We start from the raw sequence: 22,910 nt of genomic DNA on the forward strand, positions 1-22,910 counted from the left end.
ACGTAAGAAACAAAATGGCCGCTGGAACGCATACGCAAAGGCGTGATGCGTGCGTGATGACGATGAGGAAATGACGTGGTGATGAGTCACAGGCAGGAGCGCTGGTTTGAAGAAACCGGAGCAATGGAAGCAGGAGCGCTCGCGTAGGCAGAAACGCTCGTGTAGACAGGGACGCTCGTGAAAGCAGGAACGCTCGTTGGGTAAGTTTCAAATGATGCAGACGATATGAACAGTCAATAAAGTAGTAAAAGTCAGAAAAATGCAGCGCGTTGGCAGACAGACATCGCGTTAAGATGGTAAATAAGCGCTAGTCAGTTTTTAAACGTAAATATATCTCCGGTTTAGGCGAGGGGAATATAAGAGTAATAAACACAAACTCCCGCTGGTGCAATCAAGGCACGTAAGGGGAAAAACAGCCGCTGGTGCAATCTTTTTACACATAAAACAGAAAAATACCTTAATTTTCTTTAAGCTGTACAGGTGAACGCTGTCAGTATCCCTTGACTTCACTAGAAAGGATCCTTGAAGATGCGGGTTCCTTTTTAAAAAAAAATAATAATTATAGATTCTTGAAGGTTCTTGATGGTGAGTTGAAGATCCCGGTCGTCGCCAAATTTATGTAGTAATTGGATTCAAAGAGAACAAGTAGAAGTCTGTAGGTTCATTATAAAGGACAGCTTGAACAACCACCTCCAGCAAGGGCTCATAGAGAATAGATGGTCAGCACATAGAATGTTACAATGGAAATGTAAGATAACAATTCTAACAGAGAATACTGCACTAACACTCTAACATAGAAGGTACTAACATGGATTACTACACATTCCGAATACCTGAACACCTCTAACAAAGTTAGAGCACATTGTGGTTCAGCAAAAAAAACTAGAACTCTTCAAAATTATGCAATCTCATGAACATGGCTCATCCTAAGATGCAAGCCGTAAACACATAAAAATACAATGAAAAATGGAGCACCTCAATAAATGAGCACAAAATGTGGCCCCTTTCAAAGGTACACATGTACACATGAAAAACACAAAATTGGGGAGGGTCAAGGGGACTATATTTATAGACTATCCAAACTAGATACCCCTAATCAGACTACAGTGAACAAAAAGAGTTGGAGGGTCTGTAAGCTAGGTCGCTGAGTCTAATAGGTCCTTATTCAAGCATCCCTTTTGGATTGCACTAAATCAGACCTAGTGGTCACAAGACACGGGTATATAGTAGATATCCTATCAGCCCACCCATTTGGCGGAGCATCGTCATGTAGGACGTCTGACCAGGGTGGTAAATCTAGGCCCAGGTGAATCGGCCAGATAGTACACACTACTGGTTATGTTTGTACAGTGTCCATGCCACAGAGTGGTGCTGAAAAATTGCAGTGCAAAACAGGGAGTGAGAAAGAGTGAAGCTAAAATGACGGTCAAGGCAAAGAAAAATAATTTTATTGGAGATATTCACCAGGACGTCAGGTTAAAAAGAAGTGTAGAACAGTGTTGAAAAAATCACTGTGATACTTTGCTGTACTGTGGATTTGGCCAACATGTTTCTGCCTAAGGTGAACTACACCGGCATTCTTCAGGGCCAGCTACAAAGAGATCTTGCTACTGCAAAGATACACTCAAACTTGATGTGCAGTGTGAAAACGTGAGACGGACAAACCAAAAGAATTAAAGAGTTGTCCAGATTACTGGAGAGGTCACGTAGACCATCCTACCATATCCTCCTGATCAGTGGTTGTTGGAGGAAGTAATCCTGTGAATAAAAAAACAACAAATACTGTGTGTTCTTACAACGTAATAAACTCATTACATAAAAAAGGACCATTGTGTAGACTCAGCTAGGCTGGTCCCTGTTAGGACAGCCACAGTGCTATATGGTAAAGGTTTCATTAAGGAGTAAACCATCAGTCATTGCTGAACATTATTTTCAAACACTTTGTAAAAGACTTACCCAGCCATGTGTGGGGGTCAAGCCTCACCTCACCCGGCAACGGCTCGGAGATTGAGGCCCCGCTCTATGCACAGAACATAAAAGGAGTATTTAGAATCTAATCCTGAGTTGACTCAGAGATCTGTAGTCAAAGTCAGGTAGTACAATCTGTGCAAAATGAAACTGGTTGTCTGACTGCCCCATCTGGTCGCTAACCCATGGAGATCTATGGGAAGGTGTAGCTCAAGGCATAGAAAATAATCAATCACGAGCTCTTTGGGTCAAACTGTAGAGAGTGCCCCTTTTACTTCAGTGATGACTGTGTAACTGACAGGTAAAAGCAAAGTCCTAGTGATGACTGTCTAGCTGCCAGGTAATATGACAGTCCCAACATTAAATTGGTCGAGGAAAAGTGGACTATTGTTAGGAGTGGTTACTCAGTCCCCATGAGTTTGAGGGGGGAACCTAAAGCCTGTGTTCTTCTGAGAGGACAAATAGGCACAGCTAGGAATGTACCCCAACCCCTGGTCTATTAGCAAAGAGGGGTTGCCCAAGTTGAGTTAAAATAGGTCTGCTGGGCAATTCTAACTCTGAGGTTCAGGTGTCTCTGTAGGGAACCACCGTTTACCCCTAGAAAGTGAAGGATCGAAAAAACGGTCCCTCTACTCACCTCTCCGTCGGTACCTCTCGGCTGAAACCTAAGCCGAAGGGGAGGCGACGAGGAGAGGTGAGCCTCGTGTACTTATACCCTATCTAATTGGACAACCGTCAACAGCTGGCATCCTATCGCCGTTGGCGGTTTTGCAAGGGCCTCTGTACTGCGCATGCGTGGCGGCTGAACACATCATAACACGCTACATTCTCAGTGCTGAGTGTGCGCGATGATGTGTAGCCAGCCCATGCATGCGAGGAATACTACTCAAAAGTGAGCGCCCACGGCGCATGCGCAACGCACAGGGGCATGAATGAAGCAGTGTTCCTGGTGCGCGCATGCTTACTTGAACAAGCAGTAAACAGCACTCGGGGACGGTGTAGTTGGCGCTGCTATAACCACTATTAATCACTAGGAAACCCCATACAAAGGTGATAACGCCGTTAATAGCTAGCCAAAACGGATATTACGCCTAAATAATGTGCAAACAGTGCCCATGTCATCAGGCTAGTTTTATATTCCGTATGTTATACAAATGTGTTAGAGAGAGAGAAGAGAAGAACCCATTAGTCAGTGTAACGGAGGCTCACACATAAAAAACTAGCCCTCCCTATCTCTCGGATAGGTCTTAGTCCTGGTGAACAATGGTTGGCCACGAGTGAGGGAGATGCTAGCCTGTTGCATTGAACTCCCATGGACCCCAAGTCTTGTGCTGCCAGGGACTACAAAGCAAGGTGACACGAGTCTAGACTAGTACTGTTGATACCTTGAAATTGAACTGGCAGAATCATGACCCGTGCTACACTGTATATCATCACTGAAGTGAATGTGTTTCATATGAAGTGTAACCAGGTGGTGGTGAGCTAGGTCATCCACTGATCAGAGAGGGTGTCCTTATTGGCTTCCAGGTGTTCAAATGGACACCCAAGGTATGTTGTCATTCAGCCCCGTTGTATCAGTTTTCAATTTAAAAATCCAGCGTTGTTCCTTAATGAAAAGAAACCTGGAGACATCTGATATGTGAGGTGGGATAAAATACCATTTGGAATACCACCCCGGTTCAAGGGCATTACCCATGTGGTAATTGTACGTCGTGTCCACAGACCTGCAAAACTCTCTCCATTGACATTGGAACTGACAGACCATGGAAGTTGCTGAACCACACCAACTGCAACTCGGAGAGAGTGATCTACAAGATCACATGCCCATGTGGTCTGGCATACATTGGTCACACGACCCGGAAAGTTAAGCTTCGCATCAGCGAACATAAGAGCACGATACGGTGCAACAAACAGTCCACATGTCTAACGAACCATTTTCTGATCAAAAAACATAAAGCTGATGACCTCAGGTGGGTTTTTCTGGAGCAACCTTTTATCCCACCTCACATATCAGATGTCTCCAGGTTTCTTTTCATTAAGGAACAACGCTGGATTTTTAAATTGAAAACTGATACAACGGGGCTGAATGACAGCATACCTTGGGTGTCCATTTGAACACCTGGAAGCCAATAAGGACACCCTCTCTGATCAGTGGATGACCTAGCTCACCACCACCTGGTTACACTTCATATGAAACACATTCACTTCAGTGATGATATACAGTGTAGCACGGGTCATGATTCTGCCAGTTCAATTTCAAGGTATCAACAGTACTAGTCTAGACTCGTGTCACCTTGCTTTGTAGTCCCTGGCAGCACAAGACTTGGGGTCCATGGGAGTTCAATGCAACAGGCTAGCATCTCCCTCACTCGTGGCCAACCATTGTTCACCAGGACTAAGACCTATCCGAGAGATAGGGAGGGCTAGTTTTTTATGTGTGAGCCTCCGTTACACTGACTAATGGGTTCTTCTCTTCTCTCTCTCTAACACATTTGTATAACATACGGAATATAAAACTAGCCTGATGACATGGGCACTGTTTGCACATTATTTAGGCGTAATATCCGTTTTGGCTAGCTATTAACGGCGTTATCACCTTTGTATGGGGTTTCCTAGTGATTAATAGTGGTTATAGCAGCGCCAACTACACCGTCCCCGAGTGCTGTTCACTGCTTGTTCAAGTAAGCATGCGCGCACCAGGAACACTGCTTCATTCATGCCCCTGTGCGTTGCGCATGCGCCGTGGGCGCTCACTTTTGAGTAGTATTCCTCGCATGCATGGGCTGGCTACACATCATCGCGCACACTCAGCACTGAGAATGTAGCGTGTTATGATGTGTTCAGCCGCCACGCATGCGCAGTACAGAGGCCCTTGCAAAACCGCCAACGGCGATAGGATGCCAGCTGTTGACGGTTGTCCAATTAGATAGGGTATAAGTACACGAGGCTCACCTCTCCTCGTCGCCTCCCCTTCGGCTTAGGTTTCAGCCGAGAGGTACCGACGGAGAGGTGAGTAGAGGGACCGTTTTTTCGATCCTTCACTTTCTAGGGGTAAACGGTGGTTCCCTACAGAGACACCTGAACCTCAGAGTTAGAATTGCCCAGCAGACCTATTTTAACTCAACTTGGGCAACCCCTCTTTGCTAATAGACCAGGGGTTGGGGTACATTCCTAGCTGTGCCTATTTGTCCTCTCAGAAGAACACAGGCTTTAGGTTCCCCCCTCAAACTCATGGGGACTGAGTAACCACTCCTAACAATAGTCCACTTTTCCTCGACCAATTTAATGTTGGGACTGTCATATTACCTGGCAGCTAGACAGTCATCACTAGGACTTTGCTTTTACCTGTCAGTTACACAGTCATCACTGAAGTAAAAGGGGCACTCTCTACAGTTTGACCCAAAGAGCTCGTGATTGATTATTTTCTATGCCTTGAGCTACACCTTCCCATAGATCTCCATGGGTTAGCGACCAGATGGGGCAGTCAGACAACCAGTTTCATTTTGCACAGATTGTACTACCTGACTTTGACTACAGATCTCTGAGTCAACTCAGGATTAAATTCTAAATACTCCTTTTATGTTCTGTGCATAGAGCGGGGCCTCAATCTCCGAGCCGTTGCCGGGTGAGGTGAGGCTTGACCCCCACACATGGCTGGGTAAGTCTTTTACAAAGTGTTTGAAAATAATGTTCAGCAATGACTGATGGTTTACTCCTTAATGAAACCTTTACCATATAGCACTGTGGCTGTCCTAACAGGGACCAGCCTAGCTGAGTCTACACAATGGTCCTTTTTTATGTAATGAGTTTATTACGTTGTAAGAACACACAGTATTTGTTGTTTTTTTATTCACAGGATTACTTCCTCCAACAACCACTGATCAGGAGGATATGGTAGGATGGTCTACGTGACCTCTCCAGTAATCTGGACAACTCTTTAATTCTTTTGGTTTGTCCGTCTCACGTTTTCACACTGCACATCAAGTTTGAGTGTATCTTTGCAGTAGCAAGATCTCTTTGTAGCTGGCCCTGAAGAATGCCGGTGTAGTTCACCTTAGGCAGAAACATGTTGGCCAAATCCACAGTACAGCAAAGTATCACAGTGATTTTTTCAACACTGTTCTACACTTCTTTTTAACCTGACGTCCTGGTGAATATCTCCAATAAAATTATTTTTCTTTGCCTTGACCGTCATTTTAGCTTCACTCTTTCTCACTCCCTGTTTTGCACTGCAATTTTTCAGCACCACTCTGTGGCATGGACACTGTACAAACATAACCAGTAGTGTGTACTATCTGGCCGATTCACCTGGGCCTAGATTTACCACCCTGGTCAGACGTCCTACATGACGATGCTCCGCCAAATGGGTGGGCTGATAGGATATCTACTATATACCCGTGTCTTGTGACCACTAGGTCTGATTTAGTGCAATCCAAAAGGGATGCTTGAATAAGGACCTATTAGACTCAGCGACCTAGCTTACAGACCCTCCAACTCTTTTTGTTCACTACACATGTACACATCCCATGCACATGTCAAACATGCAATCCACAACGGATTTAAATAAAACACTTGAACACCTCAAACAACGTTGAGCATAAAAAATGGCTCACTCCATCGAATAACTAACACACCAGAAATCTGAATAGAAATTACAGAGCACCTCAACATATGTTGAGCATAAACATGGCTCTCGCATTAAGGACGATACTTTCTGACTGTAGTATAACTAAACACCTTGCAAAATTAAAACGATACTATCTCACTGTAGTATAACTAAACACCTCAACCATCATGGAACATGTGTGTTCTATCAGTTCCAGAACACACATACAAAGTACACACATGCAAAGTACACACATGCAAAGTGCACACATGCAAAGTACACACATGCAAAGTACACACATGCAAGCAAATCATATGAGAAGCAATACATGGCAATAAAATGATGCGCAGTCCTCCCCAAAAAATACATATATGAACACCTCCCTCTGAAACATGAGAAAAGTATTTTTATAATCAGAAGGGGGAAAGGATCACTTGTCCTGCTTAAACCTTGGGTTCACAAGTCGAGGAACTGGTATCTCCCAAACATATATGACTCTCATACACGTGTATATTGATAGTCTCTCTTTAGCGGTATATACTGTGTCCCCGCTTCTCTACACGTGCGTGCGTAATCATTGAGTCATTTTTTGTCTTGTGCACCCTCCACCAGGAGGTTTGCCTTAGGGTTTAAGGCAGTAGTGATCGTGGAAAGTGGGGGGTAGGGGTGTGGTTATTAAAAATCCAGACAGCCAGACAAAAACAATTTAATAAGTCTGGATTCGGACTACAACTAAATATTTACTGGTGCACTTTACGAATTGGTAAGGGATTCGAGTGCATTATATAGGATTTATTAAAAATAGGTCAACATGTTTCAGCCTTTGGTAGTCAGCGGATCTATAGGTTTTCGTCAGGACCAATAGGGGTTAGTGAATGGTGAAAAAACTGTGAGAAGAATAAAGGGTTATTGACCTGAATCTTCGTGATTTAAGGTTTCATTGTACCTGCAGAAATAGAAAACATGCACACAAACAGCGACAAACAGGGAGATAGGGTATGGGAAAACACATAATTATGTACAATAGTACCTTTATTTTTGTAAGGAACTAGAAAATGGCAATACTTCCCGTCATACTCATTTCGGGCGTCAACTCTTCCATTCTCATGCTTCGGTTCGACTTTTACTGAGGTGCCCATAGTTCTGACAATAATACTGTAGTGAGGTGCCCATAGTTCTGACAATATCACTGTGCGTGATCTATAGTGCAATATGCTATACAGTGAGGCCGTTTTGTAGTTGCATCTAAAGGCATTGCAGACATTCCAATTTTGCCAAATATTCCGAGTGTGTGGTTTTCAGGAATATAAGCATGCTTATGGTGGCAAAGAGGTTTCTCACGAGTCGTTAGTTCAACATGGTGATGCGTTACTGCGTTCGTACTGAATACGCTAAGCGCGATTTTATTAATGAGAAAAGTAGTCAGATGCAGACGCGGCGATGTCTTTCTGCAAACAACAACACTTGAAAAATGTACATCAGCTGTGTACATCAGCGAAGTAATATCTTGTAAAAGAATTGCAGACGTCGAAACAATGAACCAAACTCCCCAAATGGTGAGAAACGATCCTTAGTGTTCCAAAATAAATGTTCCAGAATAATGTTTACACAGATCGTTGTGCCATATCTTCTTACAAAATCTACTTTTTAAATGTGCAGTTCTCTCTTCACAATGTACAAAAACAGTACCTTTCCTTCAAATTCGTATTTAAATTCAAGTTGCTGTCAGGATATTATTAAACGCGTTGATGCTTCACGACGTGATGTGCAACAAATATGGCCGCCAATGACGTCATACGTTGTGTTGCGTACGCCGTGCTGCGTACGCAACGTTGATGACATCAGCTGCTGCCATGGACGGAGAGAAGACGGAGAGCACAGCGTTGTCAAGGTGATGACCACTCTCAGAAATCGTTGCGAGCGCTTGAGCCATTTCTCCCGTAAGTCGTTGTCATTATTATTTAAAAATCGCCAAAAGAATTGAACAGCAGGAAATGTGCAAAAATCAACACTGGGCCTTAAAACAATACACAGGTTTGAAACATTTGAACATCCCTTGTCGAAGTCACAGCAGACATCGCACACAGTGCTCTGCTCACAGATGCCAGCGTCGAAAGTACAGCAGACACCGCACTCTGTGCTCCGCACATAAAATCCAGCATTTATCTTGGAGAGGCCAAAGCAAAACTTTATGTCCATTCTCACGCTGTTCAACTTCTTTAAAAGTCTAATACAAATGAATGTTGCACCTCCATTCACCACAGCAGATGGCAAAGGCGTGTCTCTCCCAAACATGGCACACATCTTTCCTTTTAAAAGTTCTTGACAATTCAGTCCAAAATGGTTTAAATCTTAAAAGTTTTCTTCAAATCATTCAGTTGTAATTCCTTCAGATTTAAGCCAAATCACGCAGCAAAAATTCTAACACCCTAGGGAAACAGGCTGTCCAGATCACACAGGACACTGGTGGGGTTAACCAGGGTGCTCTCATAAAATACCTTTTCCTCCTCTTGGCTTGAAAAAATTCTTCAGTTGCAGTAGTTCCAATAGTCTTTAAGTTCCTTAGTTCCTTATTCTTTAAGTTCCTTAGTTGCAGATCTCCATTAAATCAGTCTTTTTCCAAGCACAGGTTCTGTACCTCGTCGCCAAAATTGTAATACATTTTACTCCAGAGTACAAAAAGACGATGAGTCCATTGAAAATTACGTAGCTGCTTTGCGCACCCTGGCTGGGTCTTGTGCTTTTGAAACCATCAATTTTGAACAGGTCTTGAGGGACCAAATTATGATGCGCACTAAAAGTAAAAAAATTCAAGAACGTCTCTGGATGGGTACCGACTCTTCCCTTAGTGCTGTACTGAATATTGCCAAAGGCATTGAACAGTCCGAACTTTTTGTGAACGAGATTAGAGGTCAAGATACCAAATCTAAGGTAGTCATTCCTGAAGTCTCTTTAGTCAAAAATTTCAATAACTTTAAAAAGAGTTCTTTTCCTCCCAGAAAAGATTTCCCTGGTAGAGAAAGTAAGTTTCCTGTTAAAAAACCTCAGATTATTTGTTATAGGTGCGGTGCTAATGATCATGTAGGCAACTACAGAGGTTGTCCTGCTTGGAATAAGATTTGCATAAAGTGTAGCCGACAAAACAGCTCCTGCGCTGAAATCCACTATAACAGACTTGAACAGAAGATGTGCTCGAGAAATGTGCCGGTCAAATAAAATGTTAAAATTTCTCCAGTCGATGGCAGCAAGTATTCATTCTGTCTCATAGGCCAAAACAATAATATTACTCACGGCAATATTGAAGAAAGGAGGAAATGCCTTTCACCTCGAATCACGAGGCTCCCAAACAGCCGCCAGAAATATTAAAACTTGAAAGTGACTTAGATTTTGTTTAGGACAGCTGACATTTGATTCCGGTTCAGGTTGGTTCAGGTTCTATTTATTTTCCTTAAATCAGGTTATTTTCTTTAAATCCGGTTAAGAATTAGTGCTTCAATTCACGGACTGAAACATCGCACATGACAGCAGGCAGTAATTCATGTTAGTACCTTCTATGTTAGAGTGTTAGTGCAGTATTCTCTGTTAGAATTGTTATCTTACATTTCCATTGTAACATTCTATGTGCTGACCATCTATTCTCTATGAGCCCTTGCTGGTGGTGGTTGATCAAGCTGTCCTTTATAATAAACCTACAGACTTCTACTTGTTCTCTTTGAATCCAATTACTACACCCTAGTTCTCTCCCTCTGTCTGGGGTTGATTTTGAGAATGTTCCTATTCCTGGAGGCAATGATAAATCTGGAGTACAGTACACTCTTGGAATGTGCTTCATCAAATAGATACTATGATAAAGGAAATTCCTCCAGTCGTTTCTCCTCTGGGTTTAGTACTGCCTCCATACCTGGGTGGGGTTCCATTACTGATTACTGCTAGGAAATAAATCGGACACACCAGGCACAGCAAAATATAACATAAGATGTAGTAAAGGACAGAAAGGAGTTACATTTGCAGAGGGAAGTAGGTGGTACTGAGAAGAGAAAGCATAATTGGGGAAATTGGTTGGTTTTGCAAGACAGAGAACTGAAATATAACACCAAGGAGAGGTACAACATGTGAGCAGGGACCAACGACATGAAACCTAGAAAAATAACAAGGTGACAGAAAGAGAGAAAGAGACGGAAAACATGAGCGAGGGAGTGGTTGAAATAGGAATAATAAAAGAGACTGAAGAGAGGAAAAGAGAAAGAAATTGAGACTGAAAGAAAGAGGAAGACATACAGAGCAGGGCACAAAGTTGAGGTGAATTGAACACAACGAACGGGGTAGGAGAAAGTAAGATAGATGTGTGCAAACAGAGTGAAAGAAAGGCAGAGGGCGTGAGATAAAGAAAGAAAAGGTAGTGTGGTAGATGGGTTGGCAGCGATAGATAGATAGATAGATAGATAGATAGATAGATAGATAGATAGATAGATAGATAGATAGATAGATAGATAGATAGATAGATAGATAGATAGATAGATAGATAGATAGATAGACAGGTAGGTAGGTAGGTAGGTAGACAGATAGATAGATAGATAGATAGATAGATAGATAGATAGATAGATAGATAGATAGATAGATAGATAGATAGATAGATAGATAGATAGATAGATAGATAGATAGATAGATAGATAGATAGATAGATAGATAGATAGATAGATAGATAGATAGATAGATAGATAGATAGATAGATAGATAGATAGATAGATAGATAGATAGATAGATAGATAGATAGATAGATAATGGACGTAAGATAAGGGAATAGACAAAATATAGAAAGAGTGGCTCAAGTGTCAGAGAGAGGTGTACATGGTTGTATATGTGTGCCTGAGAGCGAGAGAGTGTGAATGCACAGATAACATATAGGAGGCAAAGGCAGAAGTTGCAATACCTTCCTGCAGCTTTTTTGTGTTTCACATCATGTCTATACCCACAACAGAAAAGTCATAAAGCACCAAGCTTTTTGGTATTTCTAAAGATATCACATGCAGAAGTCTTCTGAATGACAAACAACAGACCGGGGAGTCTTGAAAAACTCTGATGTGTACACATATGAATACTTGCTGCAGTTTACTAGGGAGTTTAGTAATCACCTAAGAGTGGGTGGCAGATTCACAGGCTGAAAGGTGACCTGTAAGGCCAGTGATCCAAGGATGAGGAGGAACATCAGGGACATGAAAGTTAAGTGAGGAGCAGCTTCAGTGAACCGAGGGATGAATGGGGTCTCAGGTTCCAAGGGTCAGCAGGATTTCCAGCGACCTATTTCCATGAGCAGGAGCCTCTGGGAGACCCGAGAGTGGGTAAGAGCCTCAGGGAAGAGACATAAGTAGGAACCTTGAGGATTCATATGGTGAACAGGAACCCTTGGGACATGCAGCAGCCTCAACAACCTCTGAGTGCATAATAGCCTCACGGATTGAATATGAACTTGAAGCCTTGGGTATCAAAACTGAGAAAAGCCCTTGCAGTGCCTGGTCATCCTGCATTGCTTCCAATGGGTTTGAGGAGTGAAACGTCACGTTAGGTGATTAGAGTGAGCCGCGCACCTGGGGAACTAAAAGTAAACCTAATAATTGGAGCATCTCATAGTGAATATGGCTCTCCAAAACCTGTGAGTGAGATGGAGATCTTGGGTAAAAGTGTTCAAGAGCGTCTTGACCTAAGGGGGAACCGGGAAATCAGGTGGATTCCTCTGGCATCTAAGAGTGGGAAGGATACCCGGGCTTCCTAGAGTAAGCAGGACTGTTCTGGATTCTGCAAAACCATTGATTCAAATGACAAAGAAACGAGCAAAAGACCCAGTCTAATGGGATGATAAAAGCATGACTGCCTTCTTAAATTGCATAACAGTCTTTGTGAACCTCCAGCATTAGGGATGCCTGATTACTCAAAAGAGTTTGCACTAATTTGTGACACAGGAGACAATTGTTCTCTCTCAGTTTTAACCCAGACCCTTGGATTAATGTAACAACCTGTGGCATATTTTTCTGCCACATTGGAATCAGTGGCATCAGCACTGCCAGGTTGTCTAAAATCGTATGAGTCTTGAGAAAAGTGAATCCATTATCATGGGACATTCTGTAACAGTGTATGTCCCACATTCAGTTGTGATTCTGTTAACCAGAACACGTACTCAGCATTTAACTCCTAGTCGGATGACTAAATATGAAAGAATTATCATTGGTTCAGAAAACGTGACAATAGTGAGGTGCACTGCTCTAAATCCAGCAACCTTATTGCCCGATTCTCACTTTGAGGAAGTGAGAGAGGAATTCAAACATGACTGTATTGACTTTAACTGAGTTAAGTACTAAACCTTGCGCAGACATACAAGAAGAACCTTTAAAAGATGCAGAGCATAAGTTATTTGTAGATGGCTTGTGTATGCGCCATGAGGAAGGAGGACTAAGCACTGCTTATGCTGTGTGCACATTATCCAATATAGTTGAAGCATCCTATTTACCATGAGTCAAGTCTGTACAAGTAGCCAAATTGATTGCTTTAATAAAAGCGTGCAAAATTGGGAAAAATCAGAGAGTAACCATTTAGACTGATAGCCAGTATGGTTACGGGGTTGTGCATGACTTTGGCCAGTTATGGATGCAAAGGGAGTTCATGACTTCTTCAGGAACCTCTTTTAAAAATGGACAGTTTGTAAAAGAATTACTTGAAGCAATTCAATTGGCTAAAGAATTGGACGTGGTCAAATGAGCTGCTCACCAATCTGGACATGACAAAATGACAGCCGTTAATCGTTATGCTGACCAAGTGGCCCAACACTGTGCCAAATATAAAATGGCAGTATACAAGAAAATCGAAGCATGTGGAAACAGCTGCCAACTTATGCTATTGAGAGGTGTGAATACGTGGGAGGAAGTGAAAGATTTACAAGGTGAAGCAGAGCCCAAAGAAAGGGAAGACTGGCAGAAAATAAAGTGTGAGATAAGACCTGAAGATGGCATAATAGTCTACCTTGATGGGAGACCAGTACTACCTGACTGTATGCTTGCACCAATGGCCAGAATGTACCATGGGGACAAACACATAGGGAGAAATGCTATGGCGAGATTATTCAGACGAGACTGGTTCAATGCGAAGTTCAGGAACATAGCAGAGGGTCTTTGCCAGAGATGCCTAACATGTCAGTGATTAAACCCTGGTAGGAAAACTGTAGTGTGCCCTGGGAAAATTGGAAAAGCAGAAGGCCCATTTATCAGACTCCATTTGACTTCATTCAGTTACCTGCTTGTCTAGGATTAAAGTATGTCTTGGTCATTGTCTGCCGATTTTCAAAATGGGGGGAAGCATACACTACCCGCAGGAATGACAGCTTAACTGTAGCCAAACTCCTTTTGAGAGAGTTCATTCCTCGGTTTGGTTTTCCATTTCGATTGAGTCAGACCGGGGAAGTCAATTTAATAATGAATTTATTGCTCTGATCTGTGAAGCATTTAAAATTGAGCAAAAATTGCACTGCGCATAACGCCCAGAGGCTTCTGGAGTGGTAGAACAATTGAATGGGGAAGACGCTGTAGCTAGACATTCAACTCCAGCATACGGTTTGAACCCTGGAGATTGTGTAGTGATAAAAAAATCACACCCGGGAATCTTGTCTAGCACCAAGGTGGGTAGAGCCACATCAAGTGATACTGGTTACCACCACAGCTGTAAAGTGCAAGGGAATCCCCAACTGGATCCATGCAAGTCATACCAAAAGGTTAACAGAACCTGAAGGAGTTGAGGCTGAAGGATGTGCAGCTGAAGAGTCTCAAGAAGTTGATCCTGAAGTAGTTGACAAAGAACAACCGAGCACCAGTCTGGATGAATGAATCCCAGTGGTTGACATTGCTGAAATAAGAGAGAGAACAAGAAGCCAAACATATTTAGATAGTCAGACTGATAGTGAGGACGAGATACGTATAGAAGAACGTCAGATTACAGTAATACAAGCTAATGGTAATCGTGAGGAGGACCAGATAAGGAAAGAGCAATATACTCAGACCAAGGAAACCCCTACCAGAACTCCATTGTCTGAGGAGACAATCAAGAATCTGCAAGACCTATGCAGGACCAGACAGGATTAGCAAAACGGGTTCAGGATGAAGAAAAAACTCCAGGCCCAACAAAGTCATATCCTGAATCTGGTCAGATTAGTCTAGAAGAATCCCTCCAGGCTGAACCGTCAACCATAATAAGCCCTGGACAAGGTCAGTTAGAGACCTGAGGTTGATGAAAATAAAAGTGTGCCACAACTTAAAGAAAACAAAAGAACGTTTGAAGAATCAGAAGGCACAGTGCCAGCTAAAAGACTCAGAAAAGGCAATAAATGGCCTGGTTTTGTTAAAAGATTGAAATATTGCCTAGTGAAAATAGATGAAGAACCTGAACAGGTGGACAAAGTAACCAGTCCAACTGAACCTTCTACAAGCAATCAAAGAAGGAGAAGTCCACACCTGAAAAAGCTGAACAATAAATTCAAAGGCCCTGAATGGACTTACGTAATCATTGAAGATTTCGAGAATTTGGAAATCAGTGATGAAAGTGATGAATTGATGCTGATCAAAATATTCAGGAAGTGAGGCCAACTTGAGATAAACTCACAGGTGTATTCTGTGTACAATTCTCAAAGATGGGTTAAGCCTCCTTAGTTAAAATGGCTGATAAAAGAGTTACTGGAAACTCAAAAAGAAATTGTATAAAGACATGCTGTAGGATATGTATGTGTAGTGTGTTTATAGTACTTGTAGTATGGCTAGGACTGAAATACTTGTGATCAAGCACAATGTAGGAACACAATAATTATCTTAAAGGACCTGAAGAGCATACACAAAATGACATACAAGTACCAAGTATGGGAATTTTAAAATGTCCAACAATCCAAAATGGCAGCTATCTACGGAATACCAAAAATTCACAAAGACAGTGATAATCCTCCGTACAGACCCATAGTTACGACTATTGGGTCTGTTACAGAGCCTCTATCCAAATACGTGGACACTTTTTAAGACCTTTTGTTCCACAAATTCAATTGTATGTAAGGGATACGCAAGATATCATAAATAATCTCCCCTTCAATGTTAACAGACACACGATGGTCACAATGGATATAGAAGCTCTATATTCTAACATCCCTCAGGAAGGAGCCCTAGAAGCGGTCACTTGGTTTATTGAAACATTCAATATCGCCTGTCCGAAATCCTTTCTCCTGTAATGTTTACGAGTAGTGCTTACCGAAAATACACTATATAAACAAACCAAGGGTGTCAACATGTGGGCTTCCGGTGCCCCACCAGTGGCTAATATCTTCATGGCCCTTTATGAAAAGCGATACATTTACAGCAAAATTGCTCCCTTCAGTGAATCTATTTATCTATGGTCTAGATACATAGATGACATTTTTTTCATCTGGCTAGATGACAGTGAAAATATCACAGAATTTGTATCATGGCTCAATCTGTGCGATGAGAATATCTTCTTTACATCAAATGTGAGTAAGCAAAAAGTTGAATTTCTGGATATATGGATTAAAAACAAAGAAGACCAACTTGAAGTAGATCTTTACGTAAAGCCTACAGCTCGAAATACATTACTTCATTTTGACAGCTATCATCCATTGAAACAAAAGACAAGCATCCCATTTGGACAGTTCCTGCGGTTACGCAGGAACTGCACCAATGTTCATGATTTTAACACTCAAGATGTCTAGCTCGTGGTTATCCGAAATGTTTAGTACGTGATTCATACAAACGTGCACGTTTTTTTGACAGGCAACATTTGTTAACACCAAAATCCAAACAAACTTATCCCAGGTTGGTGTTTGTCACTAGATATTCAACAATGAATGAAAAAATTCCGCACATCATAAATTCGAATTGGCACATCTTTCATGCTACGAAACCAAAGGGTAATGAAATTCCCAAGCCATTGTATGCATATAGGAAAAATAAGAATCTAAAAGATCTTATAGTTCGATCCCGTATGCTAGCCAAACCCAAAAATACCATTCAAACATCAATTACTGGTTTACCATCCCTGCAAGGTAACTTCAAGTGCCTCTCATGTGTGGCATGTCAGTTTGCCATCGAAACTTCGGATAACATGTTTAATAAAGTCCACTTGCAATCTAGGACTTTAACAAATTGTAAAACATCCAATATAATGTATTTACTTCTGTGCCCATGCAACATAGGTTATGTGGGGGAAACTGCACGCACTATGTTGACGCGCCTAACGGATCATAGGTCAGCGATTCGTACAAAGAAAAGTCAAGCTTCATGAGTACATAATTATCTGGAAGCACAACATAGTGCAGATGAGATAAGATGGCTCATTTTAGAGAAAATTCGAAGCAACCCTGGCACTTTCAGCACCAACATTCGCAAGTGCAGGGAGGTGTATTGGATTTTTGTTTTGAACACATACCAAGATGGTATGAATCACAAAATTCCAGGGGACCAAGTATTGAAATATAATTGCAACTGAATCATTCTCTCTACATACATTATCGGCAGGGCTCTGCAGAAATGTATAAATAGCAATGATATATCTGTAGGATTTTTGCAGTTTAAATATTCATCCCGTTTTTTGGGGCTACCTTTCCATTTTTGGGTAATTTGCATTCAGCGGGATGGGTTGGGACAATCTCACCCTAACCATACATCTCCAATAACACTAAAGGATGCTTTGAATGATATGAACTAGCTTAAAAGTATTAGACACTACAATTGAATAGTAAGACACTGATGTCAGGAATTCATGAATAAAATTTATTGAGTATGTTTAAGTATCAGGCGAACGAACCATACATAATATCTGGCCAACAAGGCTTTGTGGTTAGTTTTCCCAGAAGAGCTAAGATGGAAATTTGATCCCTTCATCCATCATCATAGTATAATACATTTTTCTTAATCTAGCTCTAATTTTAAAAAAATATTATCACGACCTCAAGGTGTCGAGATATAACTATAGATCCTGGCATTTCCTGGCCTGAAACAATAAAAAGATTCAACCACTACAGTTATAAAATACACAGGTAATCAAAGTTCCAAATACATGTGGGTATATCAAGGCCATAGTTAATGTAGTGTCCTGCCAGGACACAGTCTAGTTGTTTTCTGTGTAACCATACACTGTGCACCCACCCACCACAGACGTCACTGGGTCAGGTGATTCTGCTAATAAAAGAACCCGAGCGCACGTGCTCGAGGCCAGAATTACCATCCATAAGCTGGTGTCCGTGTCACACTTATTTACACCATGCAGGCCTTGGGCCCCATCTTTACAATGGCGACGAGGCGGTAACGCGATGCCACGCGTGCCAGCTAAAAGAAAATCGTTGGGGGAAAAGGAGGGGCATGCTACCCGTGCCATGAGCACCCCCCCTGCAGCAAGCGACAATTAGCGGAGGCCCGCGTGGCGTGTGCTGAGCCCCGGGCCAAGAACACGAAGCAGGAGGTGACCGGGAGCTCAACCCGCACCTCCCGTGCCCAGCGGTGTGCCCCCTGCAAGGGGTTAAGTGAGAGCTAAGCGGTGCCCGCCCGGATCAACCGAGACGGAGTGCCCCGGAAAGCGGAGACCCCTGCGGAGCCCACCCGTGGGGTTGAACAAGGCCAGCAGGCCGGAGGTGAGCCTACAGTCAAGCACATAAAGCGGAGCCCACCCGCTACGAACATTTCCTGTGCCCAACAGTGTGAAGCGGCGCCAGCATCGCCCGTAATTAAGCAAGACTCGCGGAGCCCACCCGCGGCCAGCTTGCAGCGTCTTCTGCCCCCTCCCCCCCTGCAGCGCAGCATGTGTGGAGCGCGGCTGCCACTGCGAGGGTGAAAGAGCATGAAAGAAAAGCCAAGCAGAGCCCACCCGCTACAAATATATACAGTGCTCCAAGCAATGTGAGCCGTGCCAGCTGTTGCCCGGTAATAAAGCGAAGCCAGCGGAGCCCACCCACGGCCTGCCTACAGCGCTCCCTGTTCCGCAGCGTCTGTGAAGTGGGGCGGGGGGAGTGAAACAACAGGACAAGCACCCGCAGCGTGTGGAGAGCTGCAGGGCACTAAGTGAACTACTCCCCGCCCCCCCAGAAGAGCACAATCGGTGCCGGCCTTTCCCCTGCCCCGCGAGGGCACAATATTGCCTGCATCAGAGCCAGAGACCCCGGCGCCTGCTCCAGTACCCCTGTGCAGCGTGGAAGTGCGTGAAGGCACAGAGCGAGAGGCAGGGCCGCAGAAGCACCGGAAGGACAGGGAGGCAGCCTGCCCCAGAGCACTAGTTAAATGCCCGTAAAAGCGCCTGGCAAGCATCAAGCCGAAGTGGTATGGAGCACCCCCCCCACCGTGAGTAAGGAGGGCAGCATGGAAAGGAAGTGACCCCAGAGACAGCGCTCCAAGGAAAACGGCAGGAGCAGCCGCGAACAGCCTGGGCCCTGCCCCCCCTCTCTCCAATTAAAACAAAGCAGACTCACCGCATGGATCGGAGCCCTCTAGTCCTGCCCAGCTGATAAGCCCTCCGACAATCCTGACCCCCGCAGGGAACGAGTGCAAAGGGTCTGCAGGGACTGAAAGCTGTCCGACTTGTCCCAGCAGCAGCAGGAAAGTGAGGCCATTGTGTAGGTAGGGAGGCAGCCCCCACCACGAGTTGCCCTGCATTTTTCCTCTGCCCCAAGCAGTTTCCTGCCATAACGAAGCAACCGGCATCATCACGGAACCGAGCCAGGGTCCAGGAGCATAGAAAAACGCCCGTAATTTGCATTAGTAAACACTACACTTTTGAGCAACTGCGCTCCTAAAGTAAAGAAACCATCACTGGTACAGACTAAAGGACGCAGGGAAAATCAGGCAGAAGCAATCTCAGGCTGCTGTGACCTACAGCAAGAAAATCAAGGCACCTCCACAGAAGCACCGCAGGTCAAGAACTGCGCAAAAGAGAGAGTGACACCAACACTCGACAGCGCAGGGACATTGCGGTGAGCACATCTACAGGGAGGAGGATCTGCGCAGAATACTCTCCCTCACAGAGTACGACGCCACATCAGTAAACAACCTCCTAAGGACAAAAGGAGACGGCGCTAAGCATGGGCGAATTTTGCGAATCTCGCGTTCGCGAATTTTGCGGATTTGCGAACTCGCAATCCGCAAAATCCGCGAATTCTCGCGAATTTGCGGATTTTTTTTTTTTTGTGTTTGCGCGGGTTTCTGCCAGTTCGCGAGGGTTTTGTACACTTTCGCAAATTGCGAACTTACCTGTCGGGTCGCAAGTTTCGCGAACTTGTTGTTTCTACGAGTCCAGCCTGTTTGGGACACTCTTCTTCATCACTGCCACTCTCTGTCACCACTGCCACTCTCTGAACACTCATGCCACCCTCTGGCCCACCCATGCCACCCTCTGTTTCATCACCACACCCTCTGGTTGTCCAGTGTACATTATTTTCGGCAAAGCAAAGCACACCTTCCCTGCCTCAAGTGACCTGAATTAATTTGGGGCTGATTAATGTGTCACAGAATATTTTTTTAGCTGGCACCTGCTTCCTTAGTGCGCCCTGATTAGTGATCTTTTGCACTTGCTAAGTGCTTTCATTGTTGCAAAATTAGTTACAACACCTGCCCTGCCCCAACTGACAATAATGAATTAGGGGCTGATTAATGAATTTTAACTTCCAGCCTGGCTCCTGCTTGTCTCCCTTAGCTGTAATTCAGGACCTTTGTGGCATATGTGTAACTATTCTGAGGTTCAGAGCAGGGTCACATAATAGTTGCAACTGGCAACTGAACTCTGGAGGGGCCCCTCAGGAAGCACTACAGGAAATGGCTACTAATGATGAGCCTGAACTTTTGAACCTGGTAAGTAGTTTCAGTTTTGCTAAGATCGTATTTCTGCAATTTAGCACTTATTCGCGGGGCGCGAAGTTGTACTGGGAAGCCGCGAACTCACGCGAACAGTGCGAGCAGTGCGAGCAAAATCCGCTGCTCGCGGATTTTGCGGGAGATTCGCGAATCTCGCGGATTGCGAATTTCCCGAAAATCCGCAAAATCCGCGAGTGAAACGGATTTTCCGCCCATGCTTAGACGGCGCAGGAACGCGCCAGAAATGCAGAAACACGCCACGTAGTGCAAGAACGCGACAAGAGTGCAAGAACTCCACACCCGCATGCCAGGACAGTGCAACACTGCGCCGGAACGTGCCAGGAGCGCCAGAAATCAGGAGCGCCAGAGTGACGCTGCACAGCGACACGCCAACGCCACAAGACAGAGCACAAAGGTCCCCAAGAGAGACAGCGACGTCTAACAGCAACCAGAGCGCCATCGTCAGCACGCACGGCGGCATGCACCAGAGATGCACCATGAGCGGTGACGCAACCCTCCTCCGTGCAGACAAAGCGCGCCAACGCCAAAACACTGTGACGGTGAATAGTGACCATGAAGAAGATAGCACAGCATGACAACTCATGCCGAAGATGAAAGCCGACCACCCAGTCTGGTCGCCAAGGAAAGAAAAGAAGCAACAGAGAAGATCGCGACAAACAGTCCAGTCAAAGAAGAGAAGAACACCATGCCGGAGAGCTATGCCCAGACCAGAGAGAAACAGGTGGAGTGCACGCTGCCTGGGGAAGACTGGTCGGGAAGGCCAGCGACAGCAAGAGGACCAGACCACGTCCCAAGAAGGAACATGGAAAGGAAGGGCACGACGCCATAAAGAAAAGGAAGGAGGAACAGTAGAGCCAAAGGAACCCGACGAGACTGGAGAGTCACGATGGAATTGACCAAGGAAGGGTATCCTAATTGAAGGCAACAGAAGTGATCAAGTAACAGGAAGATACGACGACAGGTCTAGTCAACAAGCCAGGGGAAGACAGTGTCCTAATACATGGACAACACCAAGGGGACGACATGTAGAGGGCCCGCTACATGGAGAAGCCTGGTTAGCATGAGCAAGCAAGAAAGAAGACCTGACCGCGTCGAGGAAGAGAAAAAAAAGGAAGAATGGAGTAACACAACATCACTCCACAGAGGAAGAGAAAGAACCACAGTCAGCACACAGTAACATCGGTGCTGTCCAAGGAGCATCGCAACGTCTGTGTGGATCCCAGTAATCCCGACAACTCGCACCTGAGGAGACCAACCACTGAAAAAACGTATGGGTGCCCCGTGAACCTGAAGCTTGCCAAAGCAGAGCATACCCGAGCACTAGACAATCCACCCTTGTGGACTACACAAGATTCGACTGTGGCCCTGTCCGAAGATCCACAGCGACCCGCACAGCTCACACAGTCACGTGGCAGTCCAGGGGACGAGGGCCTCGGCCGCATGTCCTGTGAGAGAGGAATCTGGATGGGAGAGGTGCAGCAGCGGCAGCTCCACGACAGGGAACAGGAAGCACGAAGGCCCCAGTAAAACACCTGGCACCGAGAAACGGTCTGAAGAAGGCACTGAACCCATGTCCTAACGGCAAGACCATCCTGACGGATGACATCAACACCCCTGAGGACATCATGAGAGACTTAGCGGTGAGTCCGTTGGCAGTTCCTCAGTGACGCCTTTGCGCGGCTCATGCGAAGCCCCGCACGGTCCACCCGGTCCCATCGTGTCCGACAAGAGGGTCCTCCCAGTGTCTCTAGTGAGAGAAGAGTCCAAGCAGGAGAGGCCAGTCTTCGAGGCTCCAGTGAGAGAGGAGTCCAGCAAGAAAGGCAAGTCGGAAGTTACTTGGCCGGACGGAGGTGTGAAAGCATCAAGATCAGCAAATCCAAAGAAAGACCTCTCGTGCCGCAGTCGTCTCCAACAACCAACAAGCGTTGTCATCCACTGGACTAGGAACACCTGCGAGACCCCTCAAGGGTCACACCCATTCTGCTCCCGATGCTCCAAGTGATGAACACTGTATATAAGCGTCAACACAGCAAGACAAGGATGATCTGAAGTACACCGCTGAGGTAAAGCTCATCTGATTGACTTTGCAGTCCAGAACTTTTGACATCTCCCTGCCGGCCGCCTGAAGAGAATCCGTTGGGGGCTGTACATTTCTGGTATTCTGTTTTTCTTGCAGGTTGGACATTTGCTTTTCCTTTCATGACATTTTGGGAGGGATGTAGTGTCCTGCCAGGACACAGTCTAGTTGTTTTCAGTGTAACCATACACTATGCACCCGCCCACCACAGACGTCACTGGGTCAGGTGACGCTGCTAATAAAAGAACCCGAGCGCAAGTGCTCGGGGTCAGAATTACCATCCATAAGCTGGTGTCCGTGTCCCACTTATTTACACCATGCGGGCCTAGGGCCCCATCTTTACAGTTAATTCCCCTTTTTTATTCCA

The sequence above is a fragment of the Lissotriton vulgaris genome, chromosome 10 (genome assembly GCF_964263255.1).
Source record: "Lissotriton vulgaris chromosome 10, aLisVul1.2, whole genome shotgun sequence".
NCBI lineage: Eukaryota > Metazoa > Chordata > Amphibia > Caudata > Salamandridae > Lissotriton > Lissotriton vulgaris.